Source organism: Miscanthus floridulus, chromosome 15 (assembly GCF_019320115.1).
Source record: "Miscanthus floridulus cultivar M001 chromosome 15, ASM1932011v1, whole genome shotgun sequence".
Lineage (NCBI taxonomy): Eukaryota > Viridiplantae > Streptophyta > Magnoliopsida > Poales > Poaceae > Miscanthus > Miscanthus floridulus.
The window spans coordinates 61,682,178-61,704,546 of NC_089594.1; the positions used below are offsets into that span (position 1 = coordinate 61,682,178).

The following is a 22,369-nucleotide window of genomic DNA, read 5'->3' on the forward strand; positions in this document are numbered from 1 at the left end:
AACTGCAATACTGTATTGTATCATCCAATTGTACCAAGTAATATTTGTATTAGTTTCTGAGCAAATACTACCTTTCTCGCTCATATCTAATAGTACTTATTAACGTGCATCCACTTTGTCGCTGACCATTTGTCGCCTTTAATCACTGGACTTGCAGCTAAATTGAAAGGGATTATTTGCAGTTGAATACAATGGCATACATGCATGACGCTTAATTAACCGTATGTTGAAAAACATGTCATAACAGCAAGATTACTGGGTAATATAAACTCACCATGCATGCTTTGGGATCACGAGATCCATCAGGCTTCATGCTCCAGAAAAGCAATGCATCTCCCATTTTGGGTTTAACAGAGATACCCCACTACTGTAGAAACCATTTTTAGGGATGGCTTATAACTCTTTGTAGGGGCGGTTTGGCCAGCCGCCCCTACCAAACCGTCTCTACTATTTGTAGGGACGGTTCTCAGGCCGCCTCTACAAATTATTTGTAAGGGCAGCTGTAGTATCAGCAGTCCCTACAAATTGATTTACAGGGGCGGCTGTAGTACTAGCTGCCTCTATAATACCTATTTGTAGGGGCGGTTTAATCTAGAACTGCCACTACAGTACGTTTTCCAGTAAAAGAATTCAAATTTATAATTCAAATTTGACCAGAACACTGTTTGTTTCCGCATATTCCATCTAGCATTCGCGTTGCCGAAGGCCCCACGACCAATGTTCCGAACCGCGTTCGCGTTGTCGAACGCCCTGCGACCAGCGTTCCGAACCGCGTTCGCGTTGCCGAACGCTCCGCGACCAACGTTCCGAACCGCGTTCGCGTTGCCGAATGCCCCGCGACCAGCGTTTCGAACCCCTTAGACTACAAGCACAAGAGTATTATATAAACTACAATTACAAGTTCAATTCACAAGAATATATACAATCCATCATTAAATATACAAATTCCATACACATTGTTATCAACGTCCTAGGGCTAGTCTTTCAGTCTCACGAAGGTGTTGATACTGAGGATTTCTACCTAAGTTAGACTCTCGGTCATGGTAGACGTCTTTGACGTGTACAATCTGGTTCAATATGAAGTTGCAAAGATCGCCGACGAGCTCTAAGAGTTGGTCATCCTTGTATGGATCTCTTTTTATTCCTTTCTCTTCTTTCCACTAGAAGAGAACAATTTTCGGTTTAGTATTTTCATACCATGTACTGAAGTTTTTATACTATGGGTGAAGAGGTTCAAACTTACCTTTAAGGGGTGTCTTCTGTAGGCACCAGTGTTACTCATCATATAATATATATAGTATCCACAATGTACACTCCCAGGCTTCTGTTTGGGGCACTGTGTGTTTTGCATATGAAAATGTTAAGTAATGTTTTTGACAGCCATGTAATGGAGTACTGAAGAAGTAAGTTACACTTACCACACATAGTGTTTTTATAGCCAGCTTGCCTTCCATGATGATTAGTGACATAGAACCTAAATGTCCTGTTCGAATCATTTTAGCAAATACAACTTGTTATAATCCAAAAGTGAACGTTACAAGTATGTATACAAACATATAAGCTAATGAGGATAGTCGATAGGTATACGTCTTGAGAATCGATATGAAGTCTTTGTATGTCACCGGGTCCCTATCTATTGAATCAAAGACCCATGCCATGCTCCTCCCGACATCAATGGCTATACAAATCCAGTGGTTGCTGCATGGATTTAATCATAGAACTAGATAAGCTCTTTTGCATCGAATAAAATATATCGAACAAAGCTTTAAGTATAGAGTTGAACTTACTCGAAGTTGTATGGTAGCCATATAGTAGAGTGTTGTTGGAGAGTTTTGAAAGCCAGGGCAATGTATGCCGCAACCTTAAGGGACTCTTCCCTTAGTTTTGCTGTATGGATGTGCTCTTTCTCCCGAAGAGTCTTTGCAGCAGCTAGCTCTTTGGCATCCAGTTTCCACTATTTAGGATAATTAAAATTTGTTTGGGCTATAGCTTGAGGGTATAGACACTCGGCTTTCACACTTGGCATTTGTTTGACAATGTGCACTTGCATTCTACAAATCATGGAGTGGGTTAGTTACAACAAAATTCAAAGATTACATTCATATCATATAGGGAGGACAAGGACTTACAGGAACCATGTGCGAATTAGATTCATCTCCATTTCTCCTAGGTGAAAACATGTGTGCATGTCATTGAAGTCAAAGACAATTTTCCTAGCTGGGCTTCCAAATATGCCGGTAGGGAAGCATGCTTGTATGAGGTCTATGCTCATTGGGAGAACACGAAAGTACCAATCATGGAACCTTCTTATTCCAAGTGGTAGGCGCTGAATGTCCCAGTTTGGTAGGAAGGGCTTGCCTCTTTCATATATTTTCGGGCAATCCTTTGACCATTTGATGGCATCAATATTTGGATACTGCTTTGCAATTTGGTGGAGTTTGCTAGTGACGGCCTCCTCAGAACCCCGTGATGGGACTTTTTAACTTGGTTCTCAGGCTTGAACTGGTCATGGGAATACCACTTGGACATCGACAAGACGTCTTTCATCGGAACGTAAACTAGCCTTATGGTGATTGGATGCTTCTTTCAAAGTTCCCATTCAGGCACGTCCTCATCTTCTTATGCATCACCTTCTTCAGGAGGCACTCGTTGTTCATGTATCGGTTGTGCTTGTTGAGAAGACTGTGGCATCTCATCATGCACATGCTCGGTACAAGCTGAAGAAGGTTGTGGCATCTCATCAGGCACATGCTTGCTAGGAGGCGGGGAAGAATGTGGTATCTTAGGAATGTGGTGGTCACGAGACGATGAAAATATCTCCTCGACCTCAACAACTTGCTCCAAATTTGGGAGAGGGGGAGGCGGCGAAGAAGTAGTCAATATAATATCCCGTTTGTGCCAGAGGATGAACTGCCCCATAACGTCTCCAAGTAACACCAGTCCCTCGGGAGTTACAGTAGTCTATCCTCTATAGTATGAACTCGGGCTTCAAGGTATGCACCTCGACCCTAGTGTAGTCCGACGGTATCTTACTATTGTGGTGTAAGCCACTAGGAAGGATGTGCCACACCCGTTGCCACCTCCATCATAGTGCTCTACCAGGCCACTGAGAAACACCAAGGTGTAACTAGTTGGTTCCTGTATGCGATCGATGGGGGTTGTGGTTGCAGTGGAACCTTGGCTGCTAGGAACTTTCAGAGGGCTGCCAACTAATGCCTGTTCTCCCAACAGGCGTCACTAATATCCGTGGCTCCGTAGACAGCCCTTACTCCTCCAGCGCCTTTGCAACTAGAGCCTTTACTTGGAGCTCAAGATTAGTCTCCCGGTCTCTGCCATGTTTCTTCTATATGTGCCTGTCCTCTTCGAATCCTTGCTTCTAGGTCATCCTTTTCCCTAGCCCCCTAGTGCGGCCTGTGTGCTCCTTGTTTCCCAAGCCAAGGCAAAGCTCATCCCTCTCTCTGGAAGGATTGAATGAGCCCTTCTCCTTGTCTTCAGCATATTTTAGTATCCTTGATACTGCCTCTTGGGTCTCTGGCTTATTAAACTTAAGATTACCGCCGGATGATTCTGTACTCCTCGCATATATCTAATTCCTTGAGCATACCTTCAAATTTATCAGATCAATATTCCCAGCAGCTGCGGCCTCTTCGTCCATCTTTCTAAACTGCTCTTCCTTGGCATAGTAGCCACCGGGGCCTAGATGATGGTAGTGTTTGTTCCTCTTCACCAGCTCGGTGTTACGGGCACTGAGCTCCAATGCCTTTGGTGAAGTATTTTGAGCCACGAGCTCCTCCCATTGACTAGGAGTTATTTTGCCGAACTCATTGAAGGGAGTTAACCCCTTTTTGATATACTTCGTGTTGAGCTCCGACCTCCAACGTCGGAATGACTCTCCCATCATCATGAAAGCATTTCTTTTACCAGTTCATGCTTACCCTCCAGAAATCTAAAATTGAGCTTTAGCTGCCTATCCCATAGTTTATTCTTTTTGTTCTCTGGTACCTCTTTCTAGTTAAGGATTGCTGGGTTCAATTTATCTCTTACTAGGGCCCCGATCACATTACGGAATCGTCCTCTTAATTCCTTCGGCTCAAGGATCTCCCCTGCTGGCCCAACCTCCATTATCACATAGCATGCCTTATCTGGATATAGATTTCCTTTTCTATCCCCTCATTTCCTCTTAGGCATGGTAGTCGTGGTTGTGTCTTGAGGTTGTGGAGTAGAGGCATCGTGATCCGTCTCTGTGGCTGTTGCCTCTGCTCTCCTTTCCTCTACTCCATCTTGTCCAGCGAGATGTCACGGACGTCGATGTTGTCTTTTCTGAGTTTTAGGAGGGACCTATATATACGACAGGTCAAAGTGTTAGCACAGGTAACACAGCCAAAGCTTTAGCAAAATTTACAAGCTAAGGCTTTTTCCCTATCTCCTCATTCGGGTCAAAATCCTTGTCCAAATCTTCCTTCGTTGGCCTCCTTCTGGCTTCACGTGGGAAAGGATCCTTGGGACTTTCATATCCCTCTTCTGAGTCATCATCATCATCATTCTCTTCTTCTTCACCTTCAGCAGCCTCTCCTGCTCTTCCTTCTGCTCCCCTTCCTCCTTATCACACTACTCCTGAGTAAGCATCACTTCTAAATCCTTTTCTAACTCATTATCGAACTGCTCCTGAGTTAGCTGGTCCTCTAGTGCTTGCTCCTCATAGGTTGGCTGCTCATCATGCTCGAGGCATCGAGCTACACTATCTGGTATCCACGACATTATTTCGCGCTTTGTTCTAATAGATGTAAGAAAGTGTGCTTTAGGTACGCGAGAAGGTATAAGAAATTAAAAAGGTATATAAACCAAAGTAGTCCTATAAAACAACAATATATAAAAAAATGAGTAGTAGCAGTAGTAGAGGCCTTAGAAACATGTCAATCATCATTTGATCATGAACTTGGAGCATCAAGGCATCATAACAGAGAAGAGAGGAGAAGGTAATGTAGGGGCGACTGCTAATGATGCCAAGTTCCTCATAAGTTCTTGATCATCAGCTCATATTCCATATAATGTATTGAAAGGGCATCTAGCCCTTTAGTGGGTTTTGGATGATTGAATGACAACGTGATTAAAGAACTAACCCGTTTGCTAAGTGTGGATAGGTAATAGGTTATCTCACAGGTACTTAATTAAAGCCAAAATGATGTGTTGTTGTATAAACAATCTAGTTCAAGCACAAGACAACAATGCAAATGGAATTCATGCAAATGCTTGTTTATTGTGGGATTTTCATGTACTATGTGAAAGCAAGCTCGTGAGTATTAATTAATGAGACATAAGGGATTGCATATGGAATGGTCTCATATTTGAAGCTTGCTAAATTGAAATGAAAAAGATAACAATACATATGAATGGATGATTCAACACAAGATGTGACTTAATGGCTTGAGATGGTGAAGATAGCAAGGAAAGGCTTCGAGATACTAAGCAAGGGTGAAGGGCAAGCGACGGCTTGGTGGCCAAAGAACCTATCTAGGGTGAAGAAGAAAGTACTTGCATTTAGTTGAGGTACTAATCAAGCTAAGATGATCATATTGATGTGAAGGATTAAATCTATATTGGACAAGTTGATTAAAGTGACTTGATGCATTTGGAGTTATTCATATTTGATGAATGGAATCAAGTCACGTGCTCAAGATGGCTATGCTCAAGTGACAAGATCAATATTGACATGTTGGCACCCTCACTTGATGAAGATTGAAAGACACGACATCAATTTAAAGAAGATCAACTCAAAAGGTTTAATTTCTTTTTTCTTTTGATCTTGAGTTAATAGGTATGCCATACTATTAAGAGGGATGCAAGTTTAGGTGGTCTGAGGAAGATAGAGTGCTCAAGTATAATAATTAAATCAAAAGAGAGACACTCTAGCACTTCACGAGCATAAAGAATAATTTTCTGTGACTGTCGGTGTTGGAAGTCCCGACGTAAGCCGGAACTCCCGACAGTCGGAAGTCATGACTCTTGTCGGAAGTGCTGACTCCCAGTCACTGCCTGTGCGATGACTGTGGACGTCGGAAGTTCCGACGTGAGTCGGAACTCCCGACAATCGGAAGTCCCGACCCAAGCCGGGAGTCCTGGCATCGATGGTTCTACTGACCTGTTGACTGTGCACGTCGGAAGTCCCGATGTTCGTTGGAAGTTCCGACCGTCGGAAGTCCCGATGTTCGTCAGAAGTTCCGACGTTGGCTGTCTCGGGTGGACTTTGACCTTGCATGAACAGTGTTTTCTTCATACGTCGGAAGTCCCGAGATCTGCGTCGGAACTCCCAACGTAGATCTGAACGGTTAGTTTTTGCCTTGGAGTATATATACCCGTCTCCTTGATTCTAACCGTTGCCCACTCACTTCATTGCAACGAACACTCAGCCAAAACAGCCCCCAAGCATTCTAGGCTCCCCTCTCTTCACTCCTTTGCTTCCAACTTTGATTCCCAAAGGGTTTGAGTGATTGGAGAGTGGATTGAGTGAGAAAAACACTTTGAGCAAGCTTGAGCACTTGATTTCTTCGTCAAGCCGGTTTGATTTGCATTTGTTACTCTTGGGGATTTCCCCTAGCCGGCGAGGCGTCGCCCAAGAGCTTCCATCTTGTGGAAGAGCCTTGGGAAGTTTGTATTACCCTTGTTTTCTAGTGAAGAAACTCAAGTGACCGTTGTGGTATCCTTGAGTGAGGCAAGGAGGTGGAAGAGACTCCGACCAAAGTGGTCACCTCAACAACGAGGACGTAGGAGCTCCTTTGTGGGGCTACCGAACCTCGGGATAAATTCTTGTCTCCTGCGTGCTTGTTGTTGTTGTGATTTGCTTGAATTTACATGTATTTAGTTATCTTCCTCTCTCTAGCTATTTCTTAGGGTTTGGGCCTCGATCTATGGAGTGGTGGCTTATCAACGTCAAGAGAGTGACCCAACACCTTACCTTACCACTAGGAAGTGGGTTTGTAAGTTATCGACATCACAAAGTTCATTTTAGCACTTGTAGTTCATTTCCCGTAGGGGTCGGAAGTGCTGACAGTTTACGTTGGAAGTTCTGACCCAAACTGTCAGGACTTCTAACACGTCGGAAGTTCTGACCCAAACATCGGGACTTCTGACACGTCGGAAGTTCTGACCCAAACTGTCGGGACTTCCGACATTAACTGACTAGTGCATTTTGATTCAACTCTTTGGTTGCCGTTGTTTGGCTCCCTAGGTTTATCTAGTATCTTTTATATACTTTGTGGCTAACTTATGAGGGGTTGTATTACTTTGATTTGGAGTTTCCATTTTGGAAACTCCTATTACTAATCGTTGCCGCTTTTAAAGGTGTTGATTTTTCAGAAACGCCTATTCACCCCCCCTCTAGGCGACATCCTAGATCCTTTCATGTATAGACTTGGACAATTTCATCATCAGCAAAACAAAGGAGAGGAGAGGAGAGGATAGATTTGGCAAAAAAAAGCAACAGTTGCTTAACAAACATAGAGAGGAAAAGGTGTAAAAAAGGAACTGCTGCTTCTCAAACATAGAGGATAGGAAAGGTGGCAAAAATAGAGGAGAGGGGAGATTTGGCAAAAAAAGCAGGTGCTGCTTCCCGAAAAAAGCAACAGCTGCCATACTGACTTTTCTCGATCACACATGAACATCATATGCTTAATATCTTCCGAACCTGATAGGCGGATCGGACAATCAGAAGTAGTAGACAGTAGTAGTAGGGAAGTAGTAGAATTAGTTGACAGAAGTACAAGTAGTTGATAGAAGACAGAAGTAGAAGTAGTAAACAGTAGTAGTAGGGAAGTAGTAGAAGTAGCAAAAAAGCAACAACTACTTAGGAGAGGAGAGGAGTAGAGTGGAGTAGAGGAGAGTAGTAGTAGAAGAGGAGTGGTAGAGTAGTAGGAGAAGAGCAGGAGGATAGTATAGTAGTAGAGTAGTGGTAGGAGTAGCAAGTAGTAGTAATAGGAGTTGTAGGAGACCAACCAGCAGCCACTAGTAGTAAGAGTTGATAGAAGACAAAAGATAATAAGTAGCAATAGTAGTAAGTAGAGAGAGGAGTAGTAGGAGTAGCAAGTTGTAGTAGGAGTAGTTGGCCAGCAGCCACCAAGTACTAGGAGCAGACAGCAAGTACAGAGAAGATTAGTAGCCACCAGCCACATAGTAAGAGAGAATAGTAGTAGAGAGTAGAGACTATGGAGTAGTAGAGCAGTAGTAGGACAGCAAGTAGTAGTAATGAGAGTTGTAGGAGACCAACCAGCAGCCCGCAGCCCACAGCCAGCAGCCACAGTTAGGAAAGCAATAGCAGTTAGGAGAAGATAATAAGTAGCAGTAGTAGTAAGTAGAGAGAGGAGGAGGACAACCAGCAAGCAATGAAAATAAAAATCAACTATCTATATTCCCAAGAAAAAGGTTTCAAAACATAAAAGAGACTAGCAGTTATTATAGAAAGACAACTATCTATGTTCCTAAGAAAAAGGTGTACTATGAAGTTTTCATTTTAACAAACTGGAAGAGAAACCAGCAATGTGATAGGTAGCTACGTAGAACTTTCATGTACATGCAGAACTACCAAAAAATGTGTGAACTTATAGTCCATTAAATTAGGTAGGAAAGTTGAATTTATAGTTATTTACAGGCCCAGTTATACAGAAGGTTGAACTAGATGCCAAATTTGGAAATTAAACAAGTTGAGGTTTTTTTCTCACAAGAACACCAAGCTGTAGTGGCTTATAAAAATGACAAGCCACAGACTGCTCTAGCCGCACAACACTGTGGAAAGGGTAGCTGTTCATAATGATGATGTTGGTGATACAATGTATAATACATTGTTAAAGCACGCTAGAACAATTCCTGCGAGTGTGCCAGTTGGCAACTAGTTCATGGTATAATGTACTGCATCAAACAAATACAGGAAATTGAAGTAAAGACTGATTAATTGAATACATGTTAAATTCAAGAGCAAGCACATATGTCACTGGTACATGGGCAAATCAATGATTTCGGACAACAGTTCAAAACATATCACAGCAATGAAAAATAGCAAGGCTAATAGTAAAAAAAATGTGAGGCTAGGTGCAGTGCAAAGAGTGCTACAAAGGCAAACATTAACACCAGGATGTCATGCCAACTACATGAGAGATGCCTTGTGCCCTTTGCACACATGAGAACCTATCCCTATGATAAATAGTTCTACAGCTGGGTCACATGAGTGGCAATGTCAAAGACAGTTACCAAAAGCACCCTTATCATGCTTCAAACACAGCTCTGTTTTTCGCAATATCATTTATTCTTTGGACAAACTCTGCCTATAGGACACCGAACAGGCATGATACACAAAAAATCATTTACCCAAATCTTCCCCTCCCCTCTACACATTGTTCAGGGAACTCCCCAAATACTACCCACCTAGACAATTTACTTGCTGCAATGATAAAAGTAAGGAGTAGAACAGCTTTGGTGGCCAAATCCTGCCAGTGGGTCGCCTCAATTCCTAGGTGCATGTCATTTTTTGGTCGCCTCAATGCCAGTGGCCAAATGCCTCAATGTAAAGAAAGATTGCACTAGAAATAAATATAAAAAAATATTGGTGCATGTTGTGTAATCCCCCACTGCAACATTAGGTTTAACTTATATGTTCAAGTAAGAGCTTAAAAATGGAACACCACCTGAGGCACCTCAAAATTTCAATGTTTTACACATTATCATTAGAATGTGCACACTATTAGATGTTGCCTGATTTAATACAAACTGATTTATTTTTTGTGACAATTACTAGCTTGCTTCAATAGATAAGCTCAAACAAAACACAGAACTGGTGCTTAGGTCATGCCGCATGCATAAAAAACACTAACATCAAAGTTGTTGATTAGTGACTGTGAGAGATTGAGTTTCCTAAGTTTCCAAAGACAACTAAGATATTTTACAAAATCACAGACAAAAGGTTTGGGTCATATGGATGGGAAAAAAATTGGGATGTAAAGAGCAATCAGCGAAACTGAATATTCATTAATATTGTTATCTCAAGGAACCTAGAAGAAGTGAAGAATGCCAATGCAACTTTTGTATCCATACATCACTATTCATTACTATTCCACATGATTTCATAGCATTGTTCCCCTTTGAGAGAATCTCATGCTCCTAATACTACATGACAGTACAAAGGATGGACAACCAAAAAAAGTGAGGATAAAATTCAGGCTTTATTAATTTCAAAATCAACCATCTATTTACCAGGGGAAACTATCCATAACCAAAAAAAGGAAGGCATTTGTAGTGGCATAATTTAGCACTGATCCAAAACACTAGCCAATGCAACTTGTCGCAGCACTCATATACAAAGAAAAACAAATAGATTTAAATTCAACACATCCATTCAATGCCACCAAGGAGAACATGCCTAACGAACTAGCCATGATGATGAGAGGTCACTGCTGCTGATTGAGCCATTGAAGGAAAAACAAAAAAACAGTGCAAAGAGCTGGAAGAAAGCATCAACACACTCACCGGAGAGCACCGGAAGGAGTGCGGATGCCGGTGGAGGTGCGCGGAGGCCGCTCACCATTGGAGGTGTGGACGGTAGGGAAGGAGTGCGGACACCGGAGAGCTCGGGCACCGTGGCCACTCGCCGCGAGAGGGAGCACAGACAGCCGACACACCTGGGCCACGGGAGGGCGGGGAGCAGGCCCACGGCACCTCAAGGTCGGAAACCCTAGCGTCGCCGGTTGGGTGCGGGGAGGGGGCACGCAGGTGCAGGAAGGGGGCGCGGGCATCGAGAGAGGTCCGGGGGTGCGGAGAGGGGGCACGGGCGTCGGGAGAGGTCTGGGAGGCGGTGTCGGCGGGGCGTCGGGGAAGGAGTGGGTAGCCTGACAGCGTCAGAGGAAGAAGAGAGCGCCCTACAGGTTTTCACCCGTGCACCCTTGTATTTATACTCAGGCCGATTTCTAGGGGCGGTTCCTGATCCAGCCGCCCCTACAAATGCATTTATAGGGGCGGTTCCTGATCCAACCGCCCCTACAAATATTTTCTATTTTTTTAAATTATTAATTCTGTATTTTTTATATCACAAAACACAAAGTAATATAAAAATAATTGTATATATGCACAAATATAATGTTTTGTATTATTCTATATATGCAGAAATATATATATAAATAATTATAGTCAAAACAATATAGAAAACAAAAAAACAAAAATTAAAATTTTGAATTTTAAAACTCCAACTACAATTTTATGACATTAAATGAAATAAAATGAAAATATTGTAAACATAAAAGTTGTATAACTCATCAACATGTACAACTTTTATTTTGGTCATCTTGTCATGTGACTTTGTTTGAACGATTCAAAATTTGAAATTCAAACAATTTCAACTTGAAACAATATTTTAAAGAGTAAATGATTTCAGATGAAAAACTCATGAATACCAAAGTTGTAGAACTCATCAATATGTACAACTTTTATGTTGATCATATTTTATTTGACCAAATTTGAATAGTTGAAATTTTGAATTTCAATAAATGGCAACTTCAAACTAAGATTTTGAAACCTTAAATGATTTCAACAATAAAAGTCGTGAACATAAAAGTTGTTGAACTCATCACTATCTACAACTTTTATTTTGGTCACTTCTTCATATGACAAAGTATTAATAAACATTGTTCACAAATTCACATATGACTTATAGTTTCATGAACTATATGAGAAACATGTTGATTTGTGAACAATGTTTACTATCACTTTGTCAGATGAAGAAATGATCAAAATAAAAGTTGTAGATCTTGATGAGTTATACAACTTTGGTATTCATCACTTTTTCAGCTGAAATCATTTAATGGTTGAAAATCTCATTCGAACTTGTCATTTTTGAAATTTGAAAATTTGAAGTGCTCAAACTTTGTCAAATGAAAAGGATGACCAAATCAACACACTAACTTGATAGGGCATGATTTTAGAAAATTTTAGGAAAAAAAACCATCACATTTGGAGTTAGTATGAGGAAGAAAGACTAGTTACAAATTTATCCCAGAGATTTAAAAAAATCACAACTGTTCATAATGATCAATGATGAACAAGTGTGATTTCTCTTTTTAATCTGTGGCTGAAACTTGTAACTAGTTTTTCTCCCTCATACTAACTCCAAATGTAATGGTTTTTTCCTAAAATTTTCTAAAATCATGCGCTATCATTTTAGTCTAGTCATCTATCTTTGTCACTAATTTTGAATAATTCAAATTTTGAATTTCAGAAAATGATAGCTTCAAACCTGATTTTCAAACACAAAATGATTTCAGCTGTAAAGGTGATGAATATAAAAGTTGTATAACTCGTCAAGACCTCCTACTTTTATTTTGGTCATTTCTTCATTTTATAAAGTGTTAAGTGATTTCATAAAGTTTTAGTAGTAATATAGTGGATGTTCAAATTGATTCATCTGGATGTTGCAAAGGGTAGTCTCACACATATGCATAAATGTAGTCTCACATATATACAAAAATATGTAGTCTTACATACATACATAAATATATAGTCTCACACGTATGCATAAATGAAGTCTTACAAACACATACTTACACAAACACTCCACGTTCAACAACTAGCTAGCCCGCTGTAACGACTTTCTCCTTGATACCTTTTCGTTCCCATGGCAATATGTCTTTGGGTAGGTTCTTTTCCACAACACTGATCTTTTTAGGAAAGTCTGTGAATAGCGGCATCTCATTGTAGTTATTGTAAGCTTCAACATCGTCAACGCCATCAACTCTAATAATGTGTTGTTTCCTGAAGGCAACCACGTGCTTTGTCTTCTTCTTCGGGGGGAGGTTACTTAGTGGGTCAAACATATAGAAAACTTGTGTGACACGTAAAGCAAGCATCCAAGGGTCATCTTGGTAGCCTAGATTCTCTAGGTCCAGGACTCTTAATCCAATCTCATTCAGTTGGTGTTGTTTGATCTAGCGGCATCGAAACAGGGCCACCGTTATATCCCTTCCATAGTCAAGTTCCCATATCTCTTCAATGATGTCAAAGTATTGGATCTTTCACCCCAATGCATCGAGAGCCTCTATTCGAACACCGCTATTTTGGTTCACATATTTACTATCCTTTGCGTGGGTATAGTATGTATACCCATTGATGTCATAAGCATTCCAAGATATCACTTATCTCAATGGCCCCTCCGCCAACCTACTGATGATAATAGAGTCTATGGTTTCTCTAGGCGATATGTTTTGGTCCTTCAACCATGTAGTTAGTCGTTGCTTGTGTTGTTTTATGACCCAATCATCCGAACGGCCATTTCTCTCTGCCATAATGATAGCCAAGTGTTTATCAATGTACGGTTGTATCAGTTGTGTACTCCGCAAGACACTGTAATGCGCCCGACTCACCTCTTTGTAATCATGATCGATGAACACTTTTCTACCATTGGTGCCCTTCCCAGCCAGCCTACCCTTGTGACGAGAATCGGGTTTACCAATCCTTTTTTGTACTTTTAGGTACTCTTGACAGCACTCGACGACTTCTTCAGTATTGTAACCCTCTATCATGGAGCCCTCTAGGTATGCTTGATTATGCACGTATCGACTTAGAACCGACATGAACCACTCGTAGGACCATATTTCATGCAAGTAGCAAGGGCCCAGCGCCTGTATCTGATGAACCATGTGAATCATAAGATGTGGCATTATATAAAAAAAGCAGGAGGTAAACACATCTCTAGTTGGTTTTGTGTCTCCACCATAAATTTATATAGGTCACTCAGCTCTTGCTTGCCAATCGTCTTTTGTGAGATCTTCAAAAAGAAGTAGCACATGCGGGTGATGGCCATTTCAAGAACTCTAGCTTTATAGCCCTGATTGCAATAGGTAGAAATACTATCAGCATCACATAGCAATCGTGAGCCTTGCAGTGTTTTATTGACAAGTCTTTCATCGACACTAGCTTCTTCACATTTGCTAAAAACCAAGTCGAGACTTTGATCCCCCTCAGGAAAGTGCATATAGCTCTCTTCTCGTCTGGTGTTAGGTTGAAGCACGCTGTGGGCAGAGTGTATTTTCCATTAGCCTCAAGTACCAGGTGAAGTTGTGGCATCACTTTTAGCTGCACCATATCTTTCCGTGCTTTCAGACCATCCTTTGACTTGCCTGTGTCTATCAAGGTAGCAATGAGACTCTTAAAGACATTCTTCTGCACGTGCATAGCATCAATGGCATGGAGGACCTCCAAGTCTGGCCAATAAGGTAGATACTAAAAGAAGATCGATTGTTTCTTGAAAGGTACGCCTTCGACAGGAGGTGTGCTTCTATCTCTATTTGTCCTATCCAGATTCTTCTTTCCATAGATGACATGTATGTTTTTCACCATTCTGTACACGTGTTCTCTATTATGACGTCTCTCCAGAGGGGGTTCATTCTCTGGGGTGTTGTCATAAAATCTAAAGAACAATTTACTGTGGTACTTGTGACTTGTCTTTAAGAAGCGTCGGTTCCTTAGGTAAACTATCTTCTTAGATGCATCTAGGTACACCCATATAGTACCATTCAAGCAAACCAAGCATCCCGTCTTCCCTTTGATCTGTCCAGACAAAGCAAACAGCATGGGGTAATCATTGATAGTAACAAATATTATTGCTCTATATATGAAGTCCTCCTTTCGAAATGCATCATACATCTGCTCCCCATGCCTCCATAGCCTCTCCATTTCTTACATCAAAGGCTCGAGGAACACGTCTATATCAATGCCTGGTTGTTTAGGGCCAGAAATAAGAATAGTGAGGAGAAGGTACTTTCTTTTCTGACACAACCATGTTGGGATGTTGTACACTAGCCATATGTTGTGGTCACTCATCCTCTCATTGAATGGATTCATTCCATCAGTGCTCAAGCCAAACCGTATATTCCTTGGGTCATCGCTGAATTCTTTATGCTTCTCATCAAACCTTTGCCACTGACTACAATCAGCCGGGTGTGCAATCTTATCATCATCCACCTTGCGCTCATCATCCCACCATATCATGAGTGCGGCTTCTTTAGGGTTTAGGAAGATACGTCTCAAGTGGTCGGTCACTGGTAGGTACTATATTACCAAGGTAGGAATTCTTCTTTGCTTTGTATCGTTGCCTAATAGAGTGTCCTCTGGGGGCTGAGATTCTTGTACCACCTTTTTTGTACCCTTCTTATTTATCTTTTTCCCATGGAGGCTTCGTCCCCACCGTAAAGGTTATTGTTCTTGTACTGGCTGGCCCCACACCGGGGATATTTATCCAGTGACTTGAACGTTTTGTCATGAAAAAGTATATAGTGGTTGGGGCATGCATGGATTTTTTTCAACCCCCATTGTCAATGGACTTATGACCTTCTTCGCTTGATATGTGTTGGCGGGAATTGAGTTTTGTTGTGGCAGCACCCTTGACAAGAGATGCAATAGATCATTGAAACTACAGTCTGACCAGCCGTACTTAGCCTTCAGGATGAGCAGCTCAAGCACAAAACGTAGCAATGTCCAATGTGTCGGACAACCCTTTTCAATACCATATACAGTCTCCTTCAATGCTTTTATCACCCTTTCTAAATTTTCTATACCTTTCGGGCTATTTAGTAAAATCTTTGGTCTAAGGGCTCGAATCATGTCCTCCAAATCATCTTCATCCCTGACACGTGCTCCACCATTATTATTGGCACCACCTTCGTCGTTACCATCCCAACCACCAGCATCACCACCTTGTTCATTGCCAAACTCAAAATCCATTTGTGCATCAAGCTCTGCTGAATATTGGGATAGGGATTCTATGGTTTCGTCGTCGTATTCCTCCTCATCCTCATCATTAATAATAACCGTTTCACCATGATGAATCCACACTGTGTAGTCCTCAACAAATCCTCACATAATCAAATGTGATATGATGATAGTCACATCTGTCTATGTCATACGGTTCTTGCAATCTTTATAGGGATAAATAATTGTATCCTTATTCTCTTTCAATGTCGTTGCATGCTTCTTTGCGGCTTCAATAAATTTATCCACCTCTTCACGGAAACCTGCCTTGAACCTTAATGAACCATACATCCAAGAGTTCCTGTACTCCATTTTTTACAACAACAACAAAACAAACATTAAATGACTACTTATTCAGATATATATAAAAATGAATCAAATTAATAATTACTTGAGAATAATTGTATATACTTCAGATATATATGAATATAAATCTAATATAATTACATGAAGCATACAAACACACCATGGTAGAGGAAAATTAATTAATGGTCCATTTATCCATAAATAATTAAAATACATATTTATTGATTACAATAAACAATTTCAAAGACAACAATTAGCAACAATTATACTTTACCCAATATCTTTCATGCAAACCCTAGTCCAATTTTATCAAACATAAATTTACAAAAACTAAATTAATAAAAAAAATCAAACCTTAGATCTAGATCTACATGTACATGAAACATGCATAAAACTAACTAATTGTTCACTAAAATTAAGAAACATGGACCAAATAAGGGTATGATCTTGTTCTCCTCCCTAATTTACCCTAGTACATTTCAAACTTGGGTCTAATTTGCTTCATAAATAGCTCAAGCACCATAGAAGAGAGAGAAAAACAAAACTTTAATTACTCACTAACCAACCATTAAAACTTAAAAAAGTGTGGAATAGCATTTTCTTACCTTCTACAACCTCTCCACCAAAGGATTTAAGACCAAAACCCCCCCCCCTAGTAGAGCAATTTTTGGGAGGTGCCCAACACCTCCCCATCTTTCTTTCACGGGTTGGAGTGAGTGACTCGAGAAGGAAGAAAGTGCTGCAGTTGTGTTATATGTGGGTTATTTGTAGGGGCGGCTGGTGATTGAGCCGCCCCTACAAATCGGAGGTATTTTATACGGGGGCATTTGTAGGGGCGGCTCAATCACCAGCCGCTCCTACAAATAGAAACACCGGGGGCGGCTGTTGAGTGAGCCGCTCTGACAAATCAGACCCATTTGTAGGGGTGACTCGTATCACCAGCCGCCCCTGCTGTTCTATTTGTAGGGGCGGCTGGTGTCTGGGCTCCCGAGCACGCCACTGTAGGGGCGGCTCCATCACCAGCCGTCTCTACAAAAAATTCGTCCCGTTGCTAAAAATATTTTTTACGTAGTGCCCCTCTTTGCCGACGGTGCGCTGCCTTTCGCTGTCGCGTTAGGGAAAACAGTCTCACCACCCTCTTCGACATCCCGAGCTTCATAAAAAAAATATCACCATGAAGAAAACGTCATTCTCACATTTTTTTTATTTAGTCACCGATAATAATACTCACAGATACATGAGAAAAGTCGCCATACGAGGTCCTCCTACTTTGGTGATGGAACTACCGTCGGTGTACTCAAAGTGAGGCTCGAACTTCTGCCCAACTGCATAGTGGAGAACTTGAAGGCCCTCTCCATTCTCTACAAAAGTAGAGCGACATAAGAGATTGATTATATGATGAATTATTATGATCAAACATCTTAATTACCATAATCCCATAATCCAGGTGAAGCCAGATTATAGAGAATCGATTGTCCAACTTATCAAACTAAAAAGGATAAAATACAAATTTCTCACTTTAACCCACCAATAATCAATCATCATATTATTTTGAGACAAACACTCTGGTTATTATAATCTATAATCCTAATTATAATAATCCTATGTATAATCCTGATTATAATAATCCATTTGTGATCTAAACAAGCCCTTAGCTCTATCAAACAACACCATCCAAACATCAAACGTAGTGAGTATACTAAATATTTTTTCCATGGAATAGTAGGAAAACACATCAACATTAAAATACCTCCATCTTGAAAGGATGCAAATTTAGGTTAGTCAAACTACTAAAAATTTGACCAGATTTATAGAACAGAGTATATTCAAATTTATGACACAAAATATGTATACTACATATAACAATTAAGACATTTTCATGACTAACCGAATGACATTTATTTCATCTCATAATACTGATATTTTCTTAAAAACTTGATCAAACCTGAGTACTACTCTAGAATCGCATCTTTTCCGGATGAAGTACATACCTATAGGTACCGAGGTGTAATCTGCTATCCTTTGCTCAATTGTACGAACAATTGTGTCCTGCCCTCTTGTAAGAAACATTCCTGAACTTGTTCGGCTACTGCATATATCGCCATCAAGCAAAATGAGTATCACACACAGGTAATGCAACATTGTAACATTTCCTGAAATTGGAATTTAGGCAATGCTCAAACCTGCTATCCTTGCCCCCTCCGGTCAGGGGATCAACTACTTTCGACCTCGTCAGGCGAGGCTTTGCTAGTGAAATCAGATGGTCACATTCTATCTTGGACTGAGAACGAATAGCGTAGGATTCAGTGGTTACGAGATTACATGGTGAAGCAAACTAAAATGAACGGAAAGACAGTCGACAATAACAAAAGGGAGGTTGAAAATGAACAAGAAATTAATTAGTACTGACATTAAATTAAATCAACAGCCAAACAGACATGACTTCATATATACACATGTTGAAAATATTTGTCAAGTGAGAATAAGTAGAAAAAAAAATGATAAACATAACATGTTCCTCCCCATTCCACATTCATATACACTGTATGAAATTAGGATGGTAAAGATTACAATGTACATCCTGCTCCGCTAAAAAAAGGCTCTTAGTATATACTAGTAGACGTTTCAAGTAAGCTGCCAGTAGTGCTGCCGCCATACACTACGTAAAAAATGTTTTTTAGCAATAGGATGATTCTTTTTGTAGGGGCGGCTGGTGATAGAGCCGCCCCTACAAATGGTTGCTAAATGAGCCGCCCTTACAAATAAATTTGTAGGGGTGGCCGGTGTTATCAGCCGTCCCTACAAATGGCCCGATTTGTAGGGGCGGCTAGATATCCAGCCGCCCCTACAAATTGATTTGTAGGGACGGCTCAATATCCAGTCGCCCCTACAAATTGATTTGTATGGATGGCTCAACAATGAAGTGCCTCTACAAATAGACGCCGAAGTAAGCACTTAAATTCAAATTTTGTAAACGACCTCGGATGAAGAAACAATCTAAATGAAAGTTGAAGATCTCGAAAAGTTATGAAACTTTGTAGTTGACAACTTTTTCAGTTGAGATCATTTACTACTTAAAAATACTGTTTTAAATTATTATTCCTGTTTTGTCCTCTAATTCGGAGCCAATTCTTAAAACTGGCCTAGTTTTCACATACGAACTCCGATTTGGACGTTCCATATATCAAAATCGATCAAAAAATTTTTTTGGATCCGTCCATCCTTGCTTTGTTGGGGTCGGAGAATTTTAAATTGGTCAAAAACTGATCACAAGATCATCTTTTCGTGGTCACAAGCTTTTTGTCGATTTTGAGCACGTCTTCTGAAATTTCCATAGGCCACATCTTTCACTTGTTTGAGCTCATATTTTCTGTGGTTACTTCTTTTGTGCTCCTAAGTGAAGGAAAAATATCAAAAAAAGAAAAAGAAAAAGTTAAAATTTCCCAAAAAACGATAGTCCAAAAAATAGAAAAAAAGAGAGGGGCAAAAGAGGAACACTATCTAGAGGAGCACATAAAGAAGGCCCAACGTTATTTTGGAACACTAATTGATTTTAGATGAAAAAATCATGAACATAGCAGTTGCAGAACTTATTAAGATCTATAAGTTTTATTTTGGTCATTTCTTCATCCGATAAAGTGGTAATAACATTGTTCACAGAATTTACATATCTCTCTTATAGTTTCATAAACAATAAGAGGGATATGTAACATTTGTGAACAATATTACTACCGCTATGTCGGATGAATAAATGATCAAAATAGAAGTTATAGATCTCGAAAAGTTATGAAACTCTATAGTTGACAACTTTTTAATTTGAAATCATCTTGTCAAGAAAAATTACGTTTGAATTTCTAAAATTTGAAATTTAAATTTTGTAAACAACCTCAGATGGAGAAACAACCAAAATAAAAGTTGTAGATCTCGATAAGTTATGAAACTTTGTAGTTGACAACTTTTTGATTTGAAATCATCTTGTCAAGAAAAACTACGTTTGAATTTCCAAAAATTTAAAATTTGAATTTTTTAAACGACCTTGGATGGACAAACAATAAAAATGAAAGTTGTAGACTTGAAAAGTTATGAAACTTTATACTTGATAACTTTCTCATTTGAAACCATCTTGTCATGAAAAACTACGTTCGAATTTCTATTATTTGAAATTCAAATTTTATAAGTGACCTCGGATGGAGAAACTACCAAAATAAAAGTTGTAGATCTCGAAAAGTTATAAAACTTTGTAGTTGACAACTTTTTTCATTTGAATTAGTTTAGGGCCTCAAACAATCAATTTATGCTCAGTTTTGTATAATACATGGGGAATCAAAATGGATTGTGGACACAAGTGAATGTGATGTGTAGTGGTAGAGGAGATGGTGCGAGAGAGAGGTCGCCCGTTTGAATCCCGGCTGACGCAAAGTGTGAAAAAATCGTGAAAAAATGCTGCAACCATAGAGTGAGGGTGTGTGTAGCTGCCGATGGGGACCTCCTCGATTAAAAAAATTTGCTATTTTTTTGCCCCTTTTTTTGTGGTTTCTGAAAATTGATTTGTAGGAGTGGTTCAATATCCAGCCGCCTCTACAAATCAGATTTGTAGGGGTGGCTAATAACACCAGTCGCCCCTACAAATCGATTTGTAGGGGCGACTGATAACACCAGCCACCCCTACAAATCGATTTATAGGAACGGCCTGAGAATCGCCCCTACAAATCAGTGATTTTTAGCCACCCTTTCATAGGGGCGGCTGGCAAAACCGCCCCTACAGAGGGTTACCGGCCGCCCCTAAAAACCTTTTTCTACGTAGTGATAATATCGTCCCACTATGTTCTTTTGTGCATCTATCATAAGTGTACAAAAACATTAGGGATAGGATTAATTCGTAAATAAGTTAAATCACATGTAAATTTCAGTGGAAGAGGGGCGATTGATGAGCTGGTGGTGTCGCAGGCAGCTAAGCAAATTCGATCGCACGAGCATCAACTAACAGTGGTTTGGTGTTTTGCTGCCCCCACTCCTCAACTAAGATTTCATCAACATACAAAAAAAAAAGGAAAATTTTTCTGTGGGACACTCCACTTATGTGAAATTGGTTGTGGGACACTGAAATATTTTTTCTGGGTTGTGGGACACTAATTTCTTTCATGTAAGACACCGCCCAGTGTACCTAGAGCAAAGAAAAAAATACCGTATCCTGCAACCAATTCTATGAACGACCAGTGTCCTGTAGCAACAAAGAAAAACAACTCGGTCGTGATCTCCAAATTATTAACCAGTGTAATAAGATTGCATGTAGGACATCATATGGTCTTTTTCGCGTAATAATAGAAAGGAACGAGGCAAGGGACTCACAAGGAAGTTGTGGTACAGCCTAGCGTGGGCTCCGACGACAACTCCTCCGTCCAGAGCCTTGCTTTTTTCGGTGGCATCTTTGCAGGTCCTGTGTAGAGGAATTTGTTGAATCGGTATAATAGTATCGTGGCGTCCATAAAATTCTTATCATCATGGGCTGTTTATCGGAGCACATAATTGCTCAGTGTATTATTATTAACGATTAGTTTATCTAGCTAGTTAGGCTACCTGTCATTGTCAAAGGGGCTGACTGATATATGGTAGTAGTGCGTGGAGAAGGTAATAATAACTAATAATAAACCTCAAATTTAACTTCCCATATATATAGATTTCTGACCTTATATATACGAATACATGTTGACCTGAATTTGGGTAGGAGAAAGGAGTCTAGCTAAATTCTGAAACTAATACAATGAGATCAATCACGTCAATTAATCAGATTGAGAAAAAAGTGAGTAGATTGCTTCACATTGTGACAAAAAAAAATCCAAACTCATCTAAGTTCGTGATCGGAAAAGAAAAACATACGAAGGATTAAGCAACAAAACTTTGCAGATTATTACTACACCTGACGCAGTACAGATGTTTTGGACGAATCAAATTAACCAATGTTAACCACACGTTGAAACGATAAATCCACTGACATATTTACCAATATTAGAAAAGCTTGTCCAAGATGCATGTGGTTTACCTAAGCCGCCGCCGCCGCAGCGTGATGAATCGGACGACGACGATACCTCCGCCTGCTTGTCTGCTTTTCTCCACGCTGAGAAAAAAACAGCATAACGCAGCCAGCCGCCGGTCCTCCATCACTGCATGCACCTCGTCTATTTCTCTCCCGCTAGTTGCCCACAATAAAGTTTCGGAAAAAGTCTACTTCACCCCTCCCACCTTTTATACTTGATCTACTTCACCCCCAACTATGAAACTGTCTATT

The 22,369-nt window shown here is 40.3% G+C and overlaps 1 pseudogene; it reads right to left on the reverse strand.

Annotated features, from left to right (window-relative positions):
• Window positions 1-86: 86 nt before the first annotated feature.
• LOC136507535 (probable prolyl 4-hydroxylase 3) lies at window positions 87-21,509 on the reverse strand (annotated as a pseudogene).
• Between the last annotated feature and the right edge of the window lie 860 nt (window positions 21,510-22,369).